The sequence below is a fragment of the Pipistrellus hanaki genome (assembly GCF_964339955.1).
Source record: "Pipistrellus hanaki genome assembly, chromosome: 8".
Classification (NCBI taxonomy): Eukaryota; Metazoa; Chordata; class Mammalia; order Chiroptera; family Vespertilionidae; genus Pipistrellus; species Pipistrellus hanaki.
Window position 1 is genome coordinate 79034113 of NC_140510.1, and position 22643 is coordinate 79056755.

At 42.3% G+C, this 22643-nt stretch overlaps 1 protein-coding gene across 29 annotated transcripts in view; it reads left to right on the forward strand.

Moving 5' to 3' along the window:
* Positions 1–1033: 1033 nt before the first annotated feature.
* The window catches only part of MAP2 (microtubule associated protein 2), a 223386-nt gene continuing 201776 nt past the window's right edge, over positions 1034–22643 (forward strand). For 27 of the 29 annotated variants that reach the window (XM_084892947.1, XM_084892936.1, XM_084892963.1 and 24 more), the window contains exon 1: positions 1044–1255. The gene's annotated coding sequence lies outside the window, so the exon portion shown is untranslated. Of the gene's footprint in view, positions 1256–22643 lie in introns of all 29 variants that reach the window. The other 2 variants (XM_084892944.1, XM_084892945.1) reach the window with 1 other exon arrangement.

Here is a 22643-nt window from a genome sequence, read left to right on the forward strand (position 1 = left end):
AATCCTCTGAGCTCTCAGCCGCCGGTCCTTCTTCAGTGTTGGCAACAGGTATTCCTTTCCCCCTGACCCCCCCAGTTCTCCTCTGCAGGTCTGGGTGCGGCTGATGTGAGGATTGTGGAGGCCCAGGCCAGCGAGGCTTCTCCGCGGAGCGGCGCCAGACCCTGCCCCGCGCTGTAGAGGGAGGATCGTGTTTGGGGGCTCCCCCCGCCCCCAGAGACTCATGCTGACTTCCCCAGGGTGCTGGGCGCCTTTATCCCCAGGGTCCCCAGGGCGCTGTCTCCCTGGCCGGTGGTGGAGGAGGAGGGGAGAGGGGCTCGCAGGGCCCGCCCCGGGGCGCAGTGGCCGCTCCCCTCCGGGTACCGGCGGCGGCGGCGGCGGCGGCGGCGGCTGGGCAGGAGGCCGGACACTGCGGCGGGGACCAGCGGCGGGGGCGGGGCCTGAGGGGCGGGGGCGGGGCCTGAGGGGCTGGGACCAGCGGCGGAGAGGTGGGGCCTGAGGGGCGGGGGCGGGGCCTGAGGGGCTGGGACCAGCGGCGGAGAGGTGGGGCCTGAGGGGCGGGGGCGGGGCCTGAGGGGCTGGGACCAGCGGCGGAGAGGTGGGGCCTGAGGGGCGGGGGCGGGGCCTGAGGGGCTGGGACCAGCGGCGGAGAGGTGGGGCCTGAGGGGCGGGGGCGGGGCCTGAGGGGCGGGGGCGGGGCCTGAGGGGCCGGGACCAGCGGCGGAGGGGTGGGGCCTGAGGGGCGGGGGCGGGGCCTGAGGGGCCGGGACCAGCGGCGGAGGGGTGGGGCCTGAGGGGCGGGGGCGGGGCCTGAGGGGCGGGGGCGGGGCCTGAGGGGCCGGGACCAGCGGCGGAGGGGTGGGGCCTGAGGGGCGGGGGCGGGGCCTGAGGGGCCGGGACCAGCGGCGGAGGGGTGGGGCCTGAGGGGCGGGGGCGGGGCCTGACGGGCTGGGACCAGCGGCGGAGAGGTGGGGCCTGAGGGGCGGGGGCGGGGCCTGACGGGCTGGGGGCGGGCCGGAGGGGCGGGGCGGCGCGCACTCGGGCCGGACGCTCGGGCGGCGCGGGTTCTCCTGGGCGCCGCGGCGGCAGCAGCATCCTCCTCCTCCTCTCGCTCTATTTTCTCTCCTCCGCTCCTTTCTCCATCGTTCCCTTCTCCTCCTCCCTCCCCTGCCCCGCCTCCGCCCCACTGCCCCCGGGGCGTTAGGTCCGAGGACCCGGCGCCGGGGCGGCGACCGCGGGGCACCCGGACCCGCGCCAGGTAAGAGCCGTGCCCGGTCCGTCCCGGCGCCTCTCCGGGCGGCCGTCCGGGGCTGCAGCCCGAGACCGGGGGATGGGGATACGGGGAGGGGATGGGGATACGGGGAGGGGATGGGGATACGGGGAGGGGATGGGGATACGGGGAGGGGATGGGGATACGGGGAGGGGATGGGGATACGGGGAGGGGATGGGGATACGGGGAGGGGATGGGGATACGGGGAGGGGATGGGGATACGGGGAGGGGATGGGGATACGGGGAGGGGATGGGGATACGGGGAGGGGATGGGGATACGGGGAGGGGATGGGGATACGGGGAGGGGATGGGGATACGGGGAGGGGATGGGGATACGGGGAGGGGATGGGGATACGGGGAGGGGATGGGGATACGGGGAGGGGATGGGGATACGGGGAGGGGATGGGGATACGGGGAGGGGATGGGGATACGGGGAGGGGATGGGGATACGGGGAGGGGATGGGGATACGGGGAGGGGATGGGGATACGGGGAGGGGATGGGGATACGGGGAGGGGATGGGGATACGGGGAGGGGATGGGGATACGGGGAGGGGATGGGGATACGGGGAGGGGATGGGGATACGGGGAGGGGATGGGGATACGGGGAGGGGATGGGGATACGGGGAGGGGATGGGGATACGGGGAGGGGATGGGGATACGGGGTGGGGAAGGGACGGGGAGGGGAGGGGACCGGGTGGGGAGGGGAGGGGTGTCCGGTCCCCGGCGCCGGGCAGCGGGCACAGGTGGCGGAGCCGCCTCAGGAGCTCCGGCCGCCCAGGTGCCCGCGGGGCCGGGACGCTGCGGGTGCGGGAGCGGGTAGGTGGGCACCCTGGACCCGCCGGGTGCACCGCGGGGGGGACACCTGTCCGGAGCTCAGTGACCGGCGGGGACGGCGGGGCGGACTATGAGAAGATAATGGGCTGGAGGCGGGAGGTGGCTCTGGGCATCGGCTGCAGGGGCTGCCCGCGGAGGGATGGGGAGAGGCAGCCTGTCCACTGGACATCATTTCCCTGCGATTCTCCCAGAAACAGCTGGGAAGGAGGATCTATACGTATTTATAATTTTCAGGAAAATGAAAAAAAAATCAATGTCTGGTCGGATGAGAGGGCGGGAGCTTGAGCCTCCACAGCCTTCCCCTGTAAGCCATGGGGCGGGAGGGGCGTTGCTGTACATCTTTTTCATATATATATATATATATAAAGGCCCGTTTTGGAGGCTGCAGTGCGGCGTGCCCTCCTTCCCCAGCCTTGGCTTTTGTGGAAGGAAGAACATGTGAAGAAGAACGGGTGTGTGAGAGGGGTGGGGCCGGGGGCGGGGGCGGGGGCGGGGAGGGTAGCAGAGCAGATAGGGTCCAAAAAAAATGCCTTGGGAACTGGAAATGGACGTCACACTGCCGGGGGCTTTGTCAGAAAAGAAAAAGCTCTCATTGGCAACAAGCCTGTTGGTAACAGTCGCCGTGTGCTCTCTGCTGTGCATCCCTAGCATGATGCTGAGGACAGAGGCCCTTTAACACGGACTCAGTGTGGAAGGTTTGTGTGTCAATGCATAGACATACATACACTCACTCATGCACACATGTGCACTTATACACACAACATGCATGTACACACATGTGCTATTCCATATCTATCTATCTATCTATATATCTATCTCTATCTCTATATCTATCTCTATCTATATCTATATATCTATCTATATCTATCTATCTATAGATATATGATATTACAAAAGGGAGTGGATCATAAAGCACCAATCTTTTTAAATTCATCTCTCAGGGTTTGGGAATCACGGTGTAGATGACTCTGCAGTGCAAACAAAGGGAGATTGTTATGGTGTGTAATTTTGATTCGCGGCAGGGCGATTGATGACTGTTGGTAAGGAACCAGCTTCCATGGGAAAGGTGTTAAGTATTTGAAAACGGCCACTCGGAGAGGCAGGGACAGCGTGGAGTTGAGGCGGCGGAGAACAACGCCCTTTATGTGAGCCCGGGTGTGCCACAGCCGGGCCGGGCTGCAGGTACCGGCGGCCTGAAGCAGAGCTGTCACCCTGTCATTTCACTGGGTGCAATTATGCATTTTTTTTGGCCATGAAAGAAGATTAAATAAATAAAAGCTACTCGGAATGCCCAGGAGGAATATTACCCTCTTTGACCAGACGGGGACACAGAACAGCCTTTCACTGGGCAGCAGACGCCTGTGCATTCTGGTAGAATCTTTATGGATTTGTAAATCCTGGGGCTCGCAGTCACCCCTCCCCCTGTGCGCAGGACAGTATCCTCCCACCCAGAAAAGACAACAAAGGCCTTTTTTCTTTCTTTCAATAAAGAATATTATATTTGTGTGTGTATGTTCACGTTGAGTTCCTGGTCACTGTATCTGGTTATCGTAGCTTTCCGTCTGTAGTCATGATTTGCATATTACCAGAGCTGTTAGGATCCGAGGTACATGGTTTACTTAATTCTAATTTACAGTATTTCACAGCTTGCTATAGTATTTCATTTCTGAAAGGACATTTTTTTTAAACCTCCAACAGAAAAATTGCTTACAGGAAATCTGGAGACCTAAACAATTTAAAAATGGAGTCTCTTTTTAAAAAATAGTATTTTGGTTACATTCATTTTATTTTCTTTGTTTCTCTCCTTTTTTATCTGTCTTCCCCCCCCCCCCCCCCCTTTCTGTCAAATAACCTGCTTCTTTCTGGCTGTCTGGGCTGCTTTGAGCTCCTAGTTCTGTCTAGACTACCAAGATACCAAGAGCAGAGCCAGTGTTCTCAAGATTTCAGATTTAGGGTTTGTTTATTCTCTGTAGCAGCTCTTTCGGGATGACTTGTTTACGGCACCTTCTCAGGGAGGAGGAGGAAGAATGTGCTGAGAGAGCATGACCCAGTGAAACTGGTACAGCCATTACCTCACCGCGCTGCTCCTCAGCTTCGTGGAGAGAGCAGGCATCCTCCAGTGGAAACCGAACACCAGGAGCACACCCCCTCCAGGCAGCGCCGCTGCCCCACGCAGCCCCCAGGAATGCGGCTCTCCTGAGGGTGAAGGGATATTTTCTTTTCTATGTGTTCCTTTTCGGGGCTCTTGAACTTGGTCAGAAATATGCAGCCAGAAATGAAACTTGGCACAGGATCCTCTAAGCCTGAAGGAATAACTTCATTCCTTTACCACTTTTGACTTAAATCAGCTTGCGATTTTTTTAAACATCAGAAAGGAGAAGGAAGAAAAATACTTATTGGTATATTTTTGCAGACACACATGTTTTGCTTTGAATTTTACTAGCAACTAGATAACAGACTGGACTGCTGTGCTTTTGAGAACTATAGTTGGACTTTGAAATTAAGTAGTTATTAATTTGCTTAGATGTATTCATGAAAATATGGAATTATCCATTGCTATCCATGTGAGACAGACCATATGAAACCAACTTGGGGATTTTAGTATGCAAGTTATTCTGATTAATGAATTCTTTTTTTGATATATATATATATATATATATATATATATATATTAAATTGAGTTTAGAGAGAGCAAAAGGGAGGGTTGGAGGAGAGAAAGAGAGAGAGAGAGAGAGAGAGAGAGAGAGAGAGAGAGAGAGAGAGAGAGAGACATTGATGTGAGAAACATTGATCAGATGCCTCCAGTATGCAGCCCAACGATGCTCAACTAATGGGGCCATACTGGCCATTAGGGCATGATTAATGAATTCTTTTAATGCATAATTTCCTTTTGACAGATTAAGATAAAGAATCTTAAATAACAGATACCATAGATGATAACAGTACCTCCAGGTCAATACTATACTCCTAAATGTTAAAAGTGGTCATTTAGGTAAGGCATTAAGTGAAGAAATCTGTTAACATTCTGACATAGTCTTTTGTACTTCTTTCAGATATCTTTTTATTTTTTTCTACTTTAATTCTCTTCAAGCTATGCGATCTTACAAGTAAAATTAATTTTTCTAAGAGGCTTTTTAACATATAACAAAATAAAGATAGGAACTTATGAATTTAAGGGATGATTGATAAAGTTGGAGGAATTTATTTCTTTTTAAAAATATGTTTTTATTGATTTTTAGTGAGGAAGAAAGAGAGAGGAAGAGGGTGAGGGAGAAGAAGGGAGGGAGAAGGAGGGAAGGAGAGGGAGGGAGGAGAGAGAGAGAGAGAGAGAGAGAGAGAGAGAGAGAGAGAGAGAGAGAGAGAGAGAAATGAGAGACATACATCAATGGGCTGTCTCTTTGAGCCCCAAACCCTGGCATGTGCCCTGACCTGGAATCGAACTGGTGACCTTTCAGTGTACGGGACGGTGCTCAACCAACAGAGCCACACTGGCCGGGGCGGGATTTGTTTCTTTTCTAAGAAGAAACATCCAGGGGTAGCTGTTGTGTGACAGACCTGACACATAGCGCCAGGTACTGCCCCCAGACATGGAGTCAGTTACTTAGGGCCTCAAGGACAAGCTTTTAGGCATCAATTATATAAGTTACACACACCTTCTTTATGCCACACATATATGTATTTAAATCAGAGAATGATAAACTCTGACTCTTTTTGAGTGTGTGCGTGTTTATATACACATCACTTACCATCTCTCAAATGCTTCAGTCATTCAGGTGTCAGACATGTCATTAAATGCTGGGTAGCACATGAACATTCTAATTCAGAGTATTCTGAGAAACAGCTTTTGATATTCTCAAAGAGTTATCAGTCCCAGAAATTGATTCCAGGCATCCAAGCAGTTACATAACTGCATAGACGTGGTACAAAAGGGGCAAAAATCAAGGGAGAAGGTCTGTGGGAAAGTTTGGATGCATGGGTGGGGTTAAGGGAGATGATGAACTAATGCACATTCTCAGCTAATAATTGTCCACTTAGGACGGAGGTGAATTTTGTCTAAGTGGGTGGTGAGGGAGGACATCTGTTTTGTTTTTCTACCTCAATACGTTACTACCTCCCTTTCTACTTTCATCTGATGGTCATTGGCATTTCCTTGTAAAATTTATTAAGGATATTTATTGGAAGCAATTCTGCAGTGGACTAAAAATTTTAAAATAATGTGGGAACAATTAGTTGACTTGTAATGAAAAACACTTTGAATCTATTATTTGAACTTAATCTCTCCTGTTCAAGAGAGAGAACCTTTCCTTTGAGTGGTAGTATCATAACTGATACCTCTTACATATTCATTTTAGTGAAATCCAGTGGAAATTAAGGCAACATAAAGAGCTCAGAATTTCCTCTTTCAGTCAGTCGTTAAGTTTATATTATGGACTTTGGGGGAAAGTTTAGACAATTTGTTTCCATAAAAGACTCATGCTTTTCTTCCTGATTTAGAAAGGAAGGAGTTTTGTTTTTTTGAACTTGAACAATCCATACTGATGCCTCCAGATGAACTGAATCAGTATTTAAACTTGGCTCTATGCACAAGGGGAATCCAACAAAAATAGCCAGGTTGAAACTTTTTTCTGACTTATAGAACCATGCAATGTTCTCAAAAATTTTTTGCCTTTTGTTAATATGCCTTTTAGAAAAAATAATTTTACTTAAAAGATTACACAGCTTGACTTAACTCTGCCCTTCCTTTCTTCCTTCTTCCCACTTACCCTTTCTCTCTTCCTTCCTTTGCTTCTTCCTTTTAATTTGTTTTGGCAAAAAAAACCCCCAAAAAACAAAACAAACAAACAAACAAAAAAAACCCCCAAACCCACTAATCATTAGAAAATGCAAATATAACCTATTTTTATTTGAAATTTATTTTCTATTCTATCTATATTTCTTTGTTTTTTAAAAAAATTATATATATATATATATTATTGATTTTTTTTTTTTTTTTTTTTTTTTTTTTTTTTTTTTTTTTTTACAGAGAGGAGGGGGAGAGGCATAGAGAGTTAGAAACACTGATGAGAGAGAAACATTAATCAGGTGCCTCCTGCAAACTCCCTACTGGGGATGTGCCCGAAATTTTGACCGGAATTGAACCTGGGACCCTTCGGTCTGCAGGCTGAAGCTCTATCCACTGAGCCAAACCAGTTCAGGCTCTATCTATATTTTTTGTTAACATGCAGTTTTATGCTGCCTTCTCCTCAGGTCTCCATTATTCTCTTGGTCCTTTCTTTGATATTGGCTTTTATATCCTCTATCCTTGAATATATATTGTATATGTATGTATTTCCAGTCTTTGATCATGCTTCCTTTCTAAATCAGGAAGAAAAGCTACTACCTTGTTTCCCCCCCATTATTTGTACCCAAAGTTTAGCTCCTGGGTCGGGGTGGCAGTGAGGAATCATTCATCCCACCATCCCACTTGATTCTGTTCCAATTCTGATTACATTCCTGCTCTCTGAGCTCAGGGTGAGGTGAATCACCTGTGACTTTCACATGAATATAAAAGAGAGAGAGACTCAGAGTCCCAAAACCATCCCGTCCTGCTACATGCCAGCTGCACCACTGAACACGGTGAGGCTGACCCTGCCCGGGGAGCGCTGACAGGCTCCCGCCCCAGGGCCATTTCTGTGGTTTGGGCTCTCCGGGCAGAGCTCTCCGCTCTTTGGGGACATGTGCCCAGACTCAAGGTGACTGGAAAGCAAAGGAGTTTTGTTTTTTTGAACTTGAACAATCCATACTGATGCCTCCAGAGTAACTGAATGTGTTTAAACTTGGCTCTGTGCACAAGGGGAATCCAACAAAAATAGCCAGGTTGAAACTTTTTTCTGACTTATAGAACCATGCAATGTTCTCAAAAATAGATTTCCTTTTCATCCGCCAGCTTTCACATTTTTAGCTAACGGGAACTGAGCTAGGAAAGCCGTGGGCCCGTGTGTCTGTGCCTGCTTCCTCTTACATTCCCACTCCTGTAAGTCTTCCTGTTTCTCTGCCTCCAGTGCTCCATCTCTCTGGGTTTTACTTTTTCCCCCCTTCTTCTTCCAAGGAGACAGCAATTGAAATGAGAAGTAGGCGTTTCCATGGTTACTGTGTTCTGTAGAGCTTTACCTGCACCCATGCCGCTCAGGCCTTGTAGAGTCTTAACTTGACAAATATTTGAAAGGCATGAAGAGCATCTTGGACAGAATAGAAACCATGCTTAAATATTTAAAGAGAAGCTTCTTCGTAGTCAGTGAAAACTGAAACTGTACCACTATCTAGGGAATGAAGGGACCCTACAGTCACTCTTCTGTGAGAGGATGTTAGATATCATGTTCTGATGTCCACATTATGTTCTAAGCATGTGAGGAACATGCTTACTCACCCCTCAGAACTGGAGTGCTGTTTTGTCACTGAGTGGATGTAACAGAACTTCTAAAATATTTACCATGCCCACCTGTGGAAGAATGGGCTGGGCAAGTGGTCTTACCTTGACGTTTCTTTATTTTGAGTCATAAATGAAGGCAGAAGGCCATCTTAATCGCACACCAGAAGTCTACACTTATGAAAGCAGATCTTCCAAAATAAGATATTCTGTGCTCTTCTTCTTAGATGTGGCTGATTGAATTAGATAGTATAAAAAACTAAGTGACCTGTAAAGAATTGAGGTATAGCTTTTAGTAAACGATGTGCTTGGGAAGGACTCACTCTCTTTCTTTCACTTAAGTATCAGGCTAGTGAGCCCTCAATATTTCTAATATCATGGTCCACAAATCATTCCTCCACTCATTTATTTACTTTAAAATACAGTTATTGGATCCCCACTGCACAGCAGAGCCTTTTTTGAATGGGTAAGATTTTGAGATGAACCATACACGTCCCTGCCCTCGCGGAGCTTCTATTCTAGTAGCAGGAGACAAAAATTAACAAGCGAACCAGTAAGTGAATGGACATTTCAGACAATAAAAACACGGAAAGGAAAAGGACACAGAACCACACAACAGAGCTTGTCTGGGAAGGGAGGGGCTGCCTTTGGAGACATGAGCAATGAGAAGTAGTCAGGGGCAGGAATAACCAGGGGAACAGCGAAAGCAATGGCCTCGAAGCAGGAAGAAGCCTGTTCCTCCCATGTTTTTATTTTTATCGATTCAGTATGACTTGATAATGATTCTTAGACATAATAAGGCGCATTTGAGAAACCAGTATAAGAACGGTGGCACTGGAGCCTAATGAACGTGGTAGAGGGTATGGCACAGGAGATCAGAGCAGAAGGCAGGCACCAGGTGGCATGGGTCCTCTTCACCACGAGGAGGGGTTTGAGTTTTATTTGACTTGCAGTGTATTCTAATTTTTCAGGGAGTAGAAAGAGAATTTTTTTTTAAATCTCATAAAAGCTTTTAAAGATTAATTATATCTCCCAAATCCCTGTAGCTATATCTGTATCTTATTCACTAATGTGTTAAGTCACAAGAGAGACATGATTTAGAAAATCAGAAGTCAATGGTGGATATAAGACTTTTGTTATCCTGATCTAGTATAATGCTCTAAACATAGGCAACCTAAAGTGTGTCATTTTCTTTAGGTATTGGAGAATTACATGTGTAAGTAATTTTAACCCCTTGTAGCCTTTTTCTACCCCAAACTAAGTTTTGTTTTCTGTTTTTTTGTTTTAAATCTAAACAGAAAAGTACAAATCCAAGTTTGAGAAAAGTACTCAGAGGAATCGTTCTAGTTTCAATATGAATGTGTTCAATGGCTATTTCCCCACAACAGCTTTAGTTGTAAACAAGACCAGAGTACTGAACCAACATAGTATTGACATTTATAAATACATTAACAGAGTCACATATATTGGTTTCTTTGAGGCAGTGACCTAAATCTCTTGATAATTTAGTAAGTGAGCCGATCGATCCAATTTCATAATCGTCTTGAAAGAACAGCATGTCCTATAAGACTGTACACACTCAGTGGAGGGAGGTGTATCACCATGTGGATACGCTAAAGATCTCCTGTGGGATTCAGGGCATGGAGGGGGATGCCTGAGTGGCTGGGTTTGGAGAAGCTGCCTGGTAGGACAATCATAAAAGCAAGAGCACTGAGGTGACAACGAGAAAGACATACCAGCTGGCCTGTTGTAGATGATTTCTTTTGGAGAAAAATGGGATGAGTGGATGGATGGTCTTCTATTTCTAGAGGTTCTTGAATACTGGCTGGACTTAGTAGGAGTTGGTTTTATCATAAGTCCATTGCAGTCATCCCATTGACCTGGAGAGGAGCGTGAGGAAAGTGACAAATTTGTAAGACACATTTGAGAGGATCTGGTGGCAGATCTAGAATTTCTATATATGGTGTGGCTTAGAGACTAACGGTCTTGTTCAGGGGTTATGGTGGCAGACATTTTCACGAACAACTGAGAAATACCAATATCAAAGAATGGAGGTGGGAGACATTGATAGAGATGGTGGAGTGAGGAATACCAGTTCTTTGGCATCTTCAGGAAGATAGACTTGAGAGAGCCAAGAGTTGGAAGCCATGTAGAACTATCGTCAGTGAATACTATGGGTTCCTGTTGGCGTTATGTCATGTTCATGCAAAATATGTATTTTTAAAAGGACATTGGGCTTTGGAAAACAAAGCAAAGAAATAACGACGAATTGCAATTCAACACCCTCTCTGACTTCCAAGCCATATTGGAAATACACCACATGATTTCATAGATTAAGTGCATAAATAGTTACTGAAAATCAATGTGTGTGTATATCTAAGCAAACACAGATTTTCTTGCAAAAAATTACAAACACATTTTTGTTAGATATTTATTCAATTTTAAATGTTTGCATTCTAAATATGTTTTAATATCTTTATAACTAATATCATATGGCAGGGGTTGGCAAACCATGCTGTAAAGGGCCAGATAGAAAATGTTTTAGGCTTTGTGGACTATATACAGTATCTCCCAATGGCTCCTTTCTGCTCTTGTGGGAAGAAAGAAGCAATAAACAATATGTAAACACATGGGTATTGCAATGTTCCAATGAAACTTTTTTTTACAAAACCAGGTGACAGGTCCATTTGACATATGACTAGTTTGTGACCACCTGGCATATATTGTCATAGTTGAACATGAGTCTAGAAAATGCCTTTGAAATGATAATCACCATACTTTGAAGAGGAGGCCATAAGTACATGAGGACTTTGTAAGGAACTAGTTCCCTCCTTCCCTTTAAGAAGACCCATCGGGGGAACCTTTAGATTTCTCTCAAGGCAGAGCATACTAGACACTGGAGACCTTTCCTGGGCCACTGGCTTGATCTTATTGTGCAGGCACTGGTTTGTTTTTGTTTTTATCCATTCGGTATGACTTGATAATGATTCTTAGACATAATCAAGGGGAGCATCATGATAAATGGCAATGTTCTTCTTTAAAAGTTAAGAAACATAGAGGAAAAATACCACATAAGAAAAAGATACATTAAAAAGCCTTTGGAGTTTAGATAATTAGAAGTTTATCCCACCTTTTCAGTACTTGCATTTTAGATGACTAATTGTTTCACTGCAATCACTTTGTATGGTTTAGTTTTGCAGAGAATTGGAAATAATAAGTTGCATTTCAGTCAGATAGGAACATAGACAAAATCATGGGTGATGGGCCTTGAGTACATGTAGAACAGAATTTCAATGGATATCATTGCCCAGGTACAGTGTACAGGGCAATGATCATAATTTCATTTTATGCAAAGAAGTATTAAATTAGTCATGATAAAAAGCTGGCCAAAAATGATCACATTTTATAGTAGATATCAGCTGTGGAGGAAAGCTGGTCTGTAAAGAAGGGTGTAAATGGAGTATGCATATTTAACCTTGAGAACAACCTCTTTATTATCTTAAAATAACTCTTTCAAGGTTAAAATTGGTTGGCATTTCTGTATTATGTGGGGTTATTTTTGATAGACAAACCATATAAAAAACATATAAAAAACCACAGGAACCTCTGGAGGCTTTGCAACAAAAGAAATAACCATGACTTCATATCTTGTGATAAAATATAGTTCATTGTGTGAATAACTCCCCTGTATTTATTCACCACCCTTTCTCTGGGAAGAGATTGAGGAAAAGAGATTGAACTAGACCCGTGGTCGGCAAACTGAGGCTCGTGAGCCACATGCGGCTCTTTGGCCCCCTGAGTGTGGCTCTTCCATAAAATACCCCGGCCTGGGCGAGTCTATTTGGAAGAAGTGGCGTTAGAGGAAGTTTAAGTTTAAAAAATGTGGCTCTCAAAAGAAATTTCAGTCGTTGCACTGTTGATATTTGGCTCTGTTGACTAATGAGTTTGCCGACCACTGACCTAGACAGAGTGGCACTTATTCAGGCCATTTCTGGACTGATGTCATAGTTCTCAAAATGGGGTGAAAACTAACCTTATGATGACACTGTAAATCTCTGGTCACATTTATTATTATATGTCATCTTCATAAAATCTAGGTGTACGGGTGTCCACAAGATATAATGTAGTTAACATAGAAACAATATTTAAAATTTGAGATAATGATGATATATAGTTAGTTATAATGTAATCTAGTAATAGAACAAAAATGAACCCCTTGTTGGGAAAAAACTATGCCAAATCTAATGAACATTTCATTTTACACTTAAATATAATTTACTGAGTATTACTCTGGCTATTTAAGGTAATAAAATTAAAAAGTAAAACCCTTGAAATTGTCCGTGAACATTCTGATGACTCATCACCGAAAGTCTATGAAAGTTTCTTCTCCATTTCTGAGGTTGGTGACGGTAGAATGGAGAACTGAGAGGGGACTTCTAGGGCTATCACTCCGTATAGCTCCAGCTTGACTATGCATTGTTATTTCTTGGAACTCACATTGCTTCTCTGTTTTATCATTTGTATGACTTCACACTTGATTACCTAATTCCACAACTACCTGTGACTGCTAAGGTCCACATTTATTTAATCCTGTGCTCCTTTGAACAAGTAGAGTGTGTATGTATGATTTATTTATAAAAGGCAACTTGTCTACACAGACTGACTCTTAAAGGAAATACCAGAAAAAGTCCATGACCTCCGTGGCCTTTAGTTCATTATCTTTTAACATGATGATAGTTGCCAAAAGATTTCTCGTGTGTGTGTGTGTGTGTGTGTGTGTGTGTGTGTGTGTGTGTGTATGTGTGTGTTAGATCTAAGAATCTGGAAGTTGGACTAGAGCTATCTTTTGGAATGATTTTTTTTTCCCCTCAAAAAATAAAAGAGTAAAAAAAAAAAAATGCTCTATGGGCTACAGTTGTATTTCCAAAGAAAAAGGTAGTGCTGGCAGATGTAAAAAGATGTAAATATATGTTATCTATGGGTCACGCCAGCCATTCTTAGAACAACTTGAAATTAAGTAGCTGTAGTACTTTTGGACATAAAGCTGAGCAGTTCACAAAAATTGAAGGCAAAGCTAAGTCATTCCAGTAGTTGGTACTAGTGTATACAACGTGACTAGACATGGTCAGTGCACTTAATGTATTTGAAAGAGGATGTAAATAAGTATAATATCTTACAGACTCGTTTATTTTATTGTTTACTAGAGGCCCAGTGCATGAAATTCACACATGGTGTGTGTGTGTGTGTGTGTGTCCCTCAGCCCAACCTGCATCCCCACCAATCTAGGACCCCTCTAGGGATGTCAACTGCCTGTTTAGGCCCGATCCCGGTGGTAGTCAGACATCCCTCTCACAATCCAGGACTGCTGGCTCCCAACTGCTCACATGCTTGCCTGCCTGATTGCTCCTACTGTTTCTGCTTGCCATCCAGATCACCCCCTAACCACTCATCTGCCAACCTGATTGATGCTTAACTGCTACCCTGCTGGCCCGCTTGCCCCTAACTGCCCTCCCCTGTCAACCTGGTCACCCCTAACTTCCCTCCCTTGCCAGCCAGGTTGCCCCTAACTGCCCTCCCCTGCAGGGCTGGTCACTTCCAACTGCCCTCCCCTGCAGGCCTGGTTCCCCCCAACTGCCCTCCTCTGCCAGCCCCGTCACCCCTAACTGCCCTCCCCTACTGGCCTGATTGTTCACAACTGCCCTCCCCTGCTGGCCATCTTGTGGTGGCCATCTTGTGTCCAAATGGGGACAGCCATCTTGTGTGTTAGAGTGATGGTCAATTTGCATATCACCTCTTTATTAAATAGAATTATAGTCTACACAGTAACTAGCATGATAAATTAAAAACTATTCTATTACATTGTGTTTAGATTTATTTCTGTACCATTGTATGTAAGCTGTTTTCATTTTCATAGAGTAGTTACTATTTTAAATATTTATCTTTGAAAAATCCAGTAATTTCATTTTTAAAGTAGAGAATATGATACCTTAGTCACTACATAATTTTTATTTGGTTGGTTGTATAGTATCTACAAGATACACCTATTGCTAAGATAATTGTGTGGATGAAGGGAGTGGCCAGGAAATATTTTTGAATGAATGAATGGTTTTAGAGAAAGTAGCTTAGAGTCTCACAAAATTTGACAAGATTTGTTTGATCTTATACCAAAAAGTAGATGATAACTCTTTATTTGGATGGTCAGATATGAAGAAATTAAAAAAAAATCTTTTTAAAAACACATAAACAAATCCCATTTGTCTAACATACCCTATCTTTGCCTTTGTTTATGACAAAGAAGGCCTTATCACCCTCTTTTTGAGACATAGGGAATGCCATTTGACTCTGGGCCGCAATTTCCTAATCTCCATGGGATACATTTAATTATCTTCAAGACTGCTTCCCATTCTATGGTTAATTGAAACTGCATTGCATTAATTCACATTTGCACAAATCAATTTGTCTTGTTAGCTAGCTATTCACCCAGCAAAGATTTTGGCGATTGGAATGCTGACCAGGTAAGCTTTTTATTAGGGAAAGCTGAACGTCACAAAGAAAGATTGGATTAGTAGGTGCCATTCAGAGGAACAATTCCATCCAGTGTGAACACATCTATTTCATCTTCATCAAAAGTTCATTAAGAACCAGATAGGAGCCCCCTCCTGGGATGAGCCATGTTAGCAGTAAGGAGAAAAAAAAAACAAGACCGCATTCTTACTCTCCAGTAGCTTGTCAGGGAATCGAGGAAGACAGCTGTCTCACATCTTTTGAATAACTAAACCGGCTAGAAATGAACACGTATGACATCACTAATTTACCTGCCTAAAAGTACTTGGAGGAGGAAACACATAGGTGAATATCTTTAAAAAAAAACAAAAAAAACCCCCAAGTCATAATACGGTTATGTGTTAAATGAGTGACACAATAACCAGAGGTGTTGGGAAGATAAGAGTGAGATAGGGTTCTAGGAAAAGACGAATGCAAATATATGCACTTGGAAGATACTTGCCCTCCTGTAGCTGGTTTGGATTCTAAAAAGAAAAATGAATTGTTTTGGAAAAAATATTTTGCAATAGAAAGGCAAATAATGTTGTATTCACTATTATATATAATATTATGTTTTGTTTCTTTGTAAGTTTTAAAGCAATATATTAGACTTATGTATAAAATGTTTCTCATAAGTCATTTAAAATTTAACTGCAGATCTGCAAATATCCATTTAAATTCCCCAAGAATGTCTTTCATTTCAAATGTAAAATCTTTAGAAGACACTAGGCTTTGGAAAGAAGGAAAGAAGAAAGAGGCATGCCCATTGTATTCATGGTATAGCATTTCTCAGAGCAGCGGCCAGCTGTTTTGAAACTAGAATGAAAATGTAGATTATCAAAAGGGAACAATGAGAGCCCCCCTTTTTTTCAGATAATGACCAGTGCAATCACATAAGAAAAGTGGGAAGATTTTCTCCTGTGCACAAGTCACGAATGATGAACTGGAAGGCTGTGAGGGAAGTGATTTACAAGGACTAAGTGGACACAACCCATGGATTGTCTAGTGCTCTGAGCAGTTGAATTAACCCAGGAACTTTCAGTTCTGCTGGCCCTGAATCCACATCACGAGATAACCATGCATGGAACTTAGGGAGTCAGTGCATCAGTAGCATAGCGGGACTGTCAATTGAGCTACAGTGTTTGCATGAATTGCATTTCAATTCATGTGGTTTTATGAATCAAGACAGAGTTGTTTGAATACAATGCACACAGTCAGTGGGAATAAAATAGACACATGGGACAAAATAAAACGAATATGCATGAACTTGGCTGGATGGTCTATATTAGCTGTAGGATAAAGAATCCATGATAGCTTTTAAATCCAAGGATTTTTCACAAATAAATTACTATTTTTGTTTAAATTTAAGTGCTTCAGAAAAAGCACTACACATAAATCATACAAGTTTGAATGTCATTTGAACTGACCTTCCAATCCTAATATGTCAATCAGACATCATGGTTCTGTGATGAAAAAAAAAAAAAATCAAATGCTAGGGGGTAGATAAAACTGTAAATATATAAAATTTATAGTTGGGTTTTACACAAACTATGAACATGAGAGGATAAAAGAATTTTAAACTCTAAAACTTTGGGGTGTGGGGGCTCTATACACATTTTTATAAAACATTGATCGACGATTTTGCCTTTTATATGACCATAAAGTTTATATGGGCTACTGAACAATTTATGTCGTGTTCAAACAGTTAAAGGTAAATCATAGCTCATGTCTGAAATAAGGAGTTTGATTAGCAAATAAATGTTTAATTATCAACTTAAATTTTTGCACTCACCTCCACACCAACACACCTTTTGGTTTAGAACCATGACTCTTTTTCTATGAACGCTCTTGCTGGTTGATCTGTGCCATTCTCAAAGCTTTAACAGGCACCTGAACCTCCAGTTTGGGCTTCCTTTCTGAGACTCAGCTTTATATGTCCCACTGTCTTCCAGGTGGTTCCACGTGGGCTCTGTAGGCATCCAAAAACCGCCATGTTCACAGCCCAACTTATTTCAATAGCCATCCTACATTCCTCTTTTAGGCGATGGAACTATTCCAGGTCAGAAACTAAAAGTCATCCTGGTCTCCTCATACATTTCCTAAATATATATTTCTTCACATTTTTGTTTTTTTCACCTCTACTCTCCTTGAATTGGTTCTTCACCTTTTGTCTGAAATCCAGCAACTGCTTCCAATCTTTTTTCAATAAATGCAGTCTTTATAAGACCTTGAATGATATTTCTAAACCATCTATCCAGTACACTCTTTGTTCAAAATCCTCCCTCCCTTCTCCTCCTCCCCCCCCCCTCATAGAAAGCCAGGGAAATCTAAGGGTATGCTAGCTCTTCAATCTTATTTCAACCACTCCCTGCCTATATTTTTGGTCTCCCTCAAATCTACTAAACTCTTATAATTTTGTACCCATCACTTGCTCTATTCTTCCCATCATAGTTTTCTTTTCCCCATGACTAACTGCTTTTCATTTTAAAAAACTAGATGAGTTTTTGTATTTCTCTCTCTATCTGGATGTTATGCTTCTTGAAGGAAGTATCCTATTCATCTTTGCAAATTCTGTATCTAGCAGGGTGCCGGGCATATATAATACACACTCAGTAATTGTTTGTGGAACTGAAACAATGCTTTTTGGTTCTCTTTAGCTTTTGCTATTGATTACTTTGAATAAATGGGTGCATGCCTACTACACTGAGTTTTCATCAGGGAGCTAACTTTAGTCAAATACTTTAGAATACCAAGTATTTAAAAAAATATTTTTATTGATTTCAGAGAGCAAGGGAGAGCTAGAGAAAGATAGAAACATAATGATGAGAAAGAATCCTTGATCAGCTGCTTCCCACATGCCCCACACTGGGGATCGAGCCCACAACTCAGGCACGTCCCCTGACCGGCAATGGAACTGTGACTTCCTGGTTCATAGGTTGATGCTGGACCACTGAACCACACTGGCCAGCTCCAAGTATTTTTTTAATTATTATTATTTTTTTTATCATGCTCCAATCTCTTTACCATCTACTCCCAAACAGTGTTTGTTTCGTTTTTCTACCCAACCCTGGGTAAAGTAAAAGCTCTGAGCCCGTTTTTCACCTTCAGGAGTTGCTATCCCAACAGGTTCTTGTGAGAGTTACCTGCGATCGCTTATGTGAAAATGGTGCACAGTGTCAGGGCAGCACTGGACTTTAGTAAATATGCAGTAAGCTTTCAGAAAACATGAGTCATAATGCTTTCTGAATTTTTTTTTATCATTGCTATTAGAAAATGAAGGAAATGAGGACTTCTGACTTTAAGTCTGTCCTGGAGATTAAAGTATGAAATTTATATGTCTATCACATTCAGTATTTCTTGTCTTTCCTCAAGGATTAATTATATCGCTTGGTCTCATTGAATAAGAAAAATAATAATTTATACCTAAATAATACATAGTGAATGTTTTGCGATGCTAATTAGTATCTTGTAATTTAAAAGTCTTGGATTATATCTAGCGAGGCTAGTAGGTCAAATATAAACATACATTCCAATTGAACACAGCCAGTCAGTATTACATATGGAGAAGCAGAGCTGTTGGCCTAAAATTAGAACTTAAACTGAGTTGATACTTTGAATCATGAACTTCAGTTTTTGGTTTCAGATTAATAAAATTAAAATAGTTTGTTAGAAGGGAAATAAAAATGAAAGCATACTTCAAATTCTATTGCAGTAACTTCTACAGGGGTTTGTAATTTATTTAACTTGTAGTTTAACTATAATTTTATTCAAACTGAGTCATCGAGACCTAGTTTGCTATTCAAATATCCTTTGAAGAAATGTGAAAAACAGTTTTTGCATTAAAAATTTTGATAGAGAGAGAGCATTTTGTAAAATAGTGCACATTTAATTCTAAAAAAATTATAAAGTGCCACACTTAAAATTTTTTTATTGCATTTAAAAAAGCATAAATTAAGGTGTTGTGATGATGGATGGATTACCAGTATTACTCAGAAGAAGATTTGGTTCATCATTTCAGTTTGAATGCAGTGTTGTTTTTGCCTGCCTCTGTAATCCACAAATTTCTCATGAACTATATAGCTTTAAAGCCTTTTGAATTAGAAAATAATATTTTGGGATCAATAAGAGTTGAGTTTATAATCTTTGAGAATATTCAGACTGTGATGCCTACTCCATAGTATCTAGTTAGATATACTTACAAATGGCTCCCAAATTAAGAAATTTAAAAAATCAAGAGTATAGCACAATTTTATTCTAACACAGCTAATGGTCAGTAGGGACACTAATATCATTGTAGTCTTTAAGCTCTCAAGAGAGATATTTACAGTCACACTTTATTTTTTAAAACTGATCGATATACACAAAATAGATTTCTGCTTAGGCAGTAGAGAGAGTGATATAACAACGACATCATATTCATTGCTCAGAATAGATTGACAGGGTGTGGTTTCATTGTTTGGGTTTTCTTAAAACCTTAAAGTTCTGTGGCACAGGTTTTTCAGCACAGACATTGCAACACATTTAAAACATGCAGCCAAAATGTGGGTGGAGCCAAGAGGAAACTGGTGCTCTTGTTTCTGATCGAATAGCAAAAATGACGCAGAACACAAGATTGTGCTGGCCACGTAGTCTGCCTGAAGACAGGAGGATGTCATATTATGTAACATCTTAACTGTGATGACTGACTAAACATGATCAAGAAAATCATGTTCTACCAACAGGACAAAACTTGGGAATAACAATTAGCATTGGCAAACCATTTATCCTCCCACACCTTCCAAGAAAATTACTCATACCAGCAATTTTGCATGGAGGTATTAAGCAGCACATTTTAATGATATGTAGGCTTAAACTCAACAAGGAGACGGAGCAGTGCTTTTCTTTTTTGCCTAAAGGCCATAAAGCATACTGTAAAGGAAATGAACAAAAAGCCACATGTTTTTCTGGCAATCACAACCTAAGTACCTGTGTCTCCTGCACATTGCAAAATGCCATGAGAAGAAAATCAGTATTCCATCACCGTGTTCATCTGCAAGGTGCCAAACAACCAAATAACAGAAGGTATTTGGATTTCTGGGAAATTGTTTAAAATGGTTCAACTTAATGCCATAGTATGGTTATAAGCTTGGCGTGTTTTTAGAAAAAAAATAGTTATTTAAGAAAGGTGTCACTTTTCATATAGTTTCTCACTTTTTATTAACTACAGTTGTATTCATTGACTAACCAATCTCGATACAAAAGTAAAGGAAACTTGAGTAGATTACTGAGTGTGGTCATGGCATACCTCCCTGGTTTCTTTAGATGGCTGTAGTTGTGTCCAAAGGTCTGTCTTAGATATTTTTTCCTCCTTTGACTTAACTTTAATGTTTCATTGTATATTTTATCCTTTTTTTTTTTAATGGCAAAACAAAGACCCCAAGAATAGCTGGGTATATTTACCTTTTTTGTCACCACCACCAGCCTCAGTCTTTAAAAGAGCATAGAGTTGCTACATTACATTATTTTGGAAATGTCAGATATTTAATGAATAAAAGTGAAACACACTTTAAATTTATAATGGAAAGTTTTTGATGTAGACAGTCAAGCTAGAACTACCTAGACGTGAATGACCAAGGGAAACAACTTTATAGTAACAACAAAAGCACCTAAAATTACATGATTAAAACAGATGGAAGGGAGAGCAAGTTCCGGCTGTCTTATCTCTCCACCCAAGTTAGGATAAACACACCTTGGTTTTCTCAGATTATGGAAACTGGGTTTTTTCTTTGTGGAACCAATACCAGAGAGAGTCAAACAGCTTTCCACTTTACATCATCCTGCCACTCTAGTTAAGTACATTTTTTGAAGCCCTGGGCCCTCTATTGAGATTTGACTAGTCCATGCCAAGTTCAAACACAAAGAGCTGTATTCATTTTCCAAGACTTCAAAGGTTTGACAGTGCCAGTTGGATGGCAGATATTTCCTCAGATCTTACCTATCTAGGTACTACAGGTATTTTAAGACTACCTAGGTCCTCTAATGCCTACAATTCCTTTTTTCTTTCTTTCTTTTTCCTTTTTTTTTTTTTTTTTTGGCAAAACTCCAGCTTGCCACTACACACATCTTGCTTCCCCTTTCTGGAACTGATGCCTAGGTAAATAACTGGAGGAATACAGGAAGGCACTAGAGTAAGTGCCTGGTTTCTTCTCCCAGATCTGAGTCCTACATGGACCTGAGACTGTGGGCTTTGTTAGTACCTAGACTAAGACAGGAGGCTTTCAGTGGCTTACAAGCATTCAAATTTAATTGTAGGTAAGAGGTCACTTCATGAATCCACCAAATACTATCCCATCAATATACCTTGACCCACTGAAGTGTTAGTAGCCATGTCTCCTTAAACAACCACTGGTGTCTTAGGCTGGTTTCTTTGAGCTCAGGATTCTACCTTTTTTAGGACTAAAGTATATCAAGGTCCATACAACCAAGCTACAGAATTCTCCTTTGCTAACATCTTAGTTAAACTCTCATTTGTATAGAGAAATTTTGGCTAAAAATTCAAGTGGCTAGGGGAAGAAGCAAAACAATTTAGTCTAGAGAGGCTCAAGGCACATCCTCACTTGCTTTTGGAGCAGGGGGACCATGCACTTTATGATACAGTCCTTAGTGATTTTTTGTTAACCCCTGAGGGCCACTTGTCAGATGTTTGTTTAAGCTAATGTCAGGTTGTTCTTGACCTTCTATTTTTTTAAAAATTATTATTTACTAGTGGCCCAGTGCACGGATTCATATACATTGAAAGGAAATTAATTAGAAGAAATATTTTAATATTGCTATTCGCTCTTTCTCCATAATAGAAGTGTCAACTGCCGAAACCGGTTTGGCTCAGTGGTAGAGCGTTGGTCTGTGGACTGAAAGGTCCCAGGTTCGATTCCGGTCAAGGGCATGTACCTGAGTTGGCGGGCACATCCCCTGTAGGGGGTGTGCAAGAGGCAGCTGGTTGATGTTTCTCTCTCATCGATGTTTCTAGCTCTCTCTATATCTCTCCCTTTCTCTCTGTAAAAAATCAATAAAACATATTTTTAAAAAAAGAAAAAAAAAAGAAGTGTCAACTAAATTCATGATTGACAATGACACATTGAAACACATGCTTGCAATTGGTGCCAGCAAGAGCTTTATATGTATCACACATGCGCGAGTCAACTTAGCCTTTTATACATATAAAATAAACTTGCTTAATTAGAACCGCTTTCTGATTTAGCTAAAGTTTTCCCAGCCCAGTGAAGCACCCCAACATCTCTTTCAGGTAATTGTCGGGAACACACATTAAGTATCAACAGCATTAAGTATTAAGTATGAAGCAGATTATTATTGTAGATCACACAGGGAAAACAAAGGGTAAAATATTTAATTGCAGCAGTGTTTGACTATGTTCTGCACAGTGAGAAACCTGAAGTCATTTTCAACGTCTACCATTTCTTTCTTCTTTTCATCCGGGTCAAGTTTCTAAACTTTCTAAATCTTCATTTTCCCGCTAATGAAAAGAAAATAGGTTTTTACCAAGTCTCCTATCTACCTACTCCAGGACTTCTGTGAGGATCAAATGAGATGAGGCAT